Source organism: Echinops telfairi, unplaced genomic scaffold (assembly GCF_000313985.2).
Source record: "Echinops telfairi isolate 266 unplaced genomic scaffold, ASM31398v2 ScPeMD7_7417;HRSCAF=8455, whole genome shotgun sequence".
In the NCBI taxonomy this organism is placed as follows: domain Eukaryota; kingdom Metazoa; phylum Chordata; class Mammalia; order Afrosoricida; family Tenrecidae; genus Echinops; species Echinops telfairi.
Window position 1 is genome coordinate 3272554 of NW_022111317.1, and position 1298 is coordinate 3273851.

Here is a 1298-nt window from a genome sequence, read left to right on the forward strand (position 1 = left end):
TGGGTGTTCCTGGATCCGTGGGTCGTCACACCTGTGAAGTCACCCCCACCTCAATCCACTGTCGGGTGCTCTCAGGAGCCCTCAGGGGTGGGGGAGGGATGCGGGGAGGGGCGACCGAGCTCTTCGGCTTCTGGGGAGGGCGCTGAGGAGTGCGGGCCAGCGGGGAGCTCAGAGCAGAGCCGCATCTGGTCGGAGGATGTCTGGGGAAGGGGACCAGGTCCCCGTGAAGACGTCAGGGCTGGAGCCCACACCAGGGTATGTGGGACCACCGGCCCAGGGGTGGGAAGAAGGGGCCCTGCTGGGCGGATGGCCACGAAGCAAGCTCCGCAGAGGCTGTTTGTGCTTACCGACCTGGTAAGCAAGCACGAGCAAGCTTGTGTCTTCTTTGCTGAAACTTTGAAAAGAGGGGTTGGTCCCGTGAAGGGTGGGGCAGTCCCGGGAGCAGAAATGTGTGATGAAAGTCACCTGAATTTGTTCCCTGGGTGAAGGTGTGCGGGGGTCTTGCTTGGGCTGGAGCCCTGGCCTCTAGGTCAGGGGCCAGGCTGGGAGGCTCTAGGCTGGGAGGGAGATCCCTGGGCCCAAGTTTGGCTGTGACCAAGACCTCGTGGTGATCCCTGGGCCCAAGTTTGGCTGTGACCAAGACCTCATGGTGGTCCCCCTGGGAGCCTCACCTTCAGCACCTGTGCAGACCACAAGCTCCCTGGGTCCCCAGGAGCTGGCAGCCCCCCACCCCCGCCCCACCCAAACACGCACACACACACACCATGTGGCGGGCCCTGTCCTGAACCTGGAATTGGGATGGGGACCAATCTCAGTCTCCTGGAGGAGCCCTCAGGCTGGGGGGACAGACACTGTGGGCAGAGAGGGACCGGCCAGTGTCCTGGGACCTGTGCTGGAGCGGGGGTGGGGCAGGAGAGGAACGGAGGCAGTAGCAGGACCTCGTGGGGACCAGAAGCAGGGAGAGCCCAGTCTTTGGATTAAGGCTGAAGAATGATAACTATGATTTATTTCTGGCTCGGGAAACATGTCACTCTGATCACAGAGCACTTGGCAAGGCAGGCCAGCGATGGAGACGAGCACTTGGGTGGATGGACTGGCAGGAGGGAGCCGTGCTGGGTGGGCACACTAACCAGACCTTGGGGATTTTTTTCCCCTTTCTAACTACCCATCTTAAAAAATAAATGCTTCCTTGCCCTGACCGCCACCCCTATCTTCCATCCTGTGGGTCGGCCCTGTTCCGGGATCAGCTTCTCTGTGTCCCGCCTCTCCGCTCCATGCACAAGCCACCCAACCCCCCA

The 1298-nt window shown here is 61.5% G+C and overlaps 1 protein-coding gene across 1 annotated transcript in view; it reads left to right on the forward strand.

Moving 5' to 3' along the window:
- The first annotated feature begins 225 nt into the window (after positions 1-225).
- Positions 226-1298, forward strand: part of LOC101654978 (aldehyde dehydrogenase family 3 member B2-like) — an 18489-nt gene continuing 17416 nt past the window's right edge. Inside the window, exon 1 of the mRNA XM_004713587.2 lies at positions 226-255. The gene's annotated coding sequence lies outside the window, so the exon portion shown is untranslated. The remainder of the gene's footprint in view (positions 256-1298) is intronic.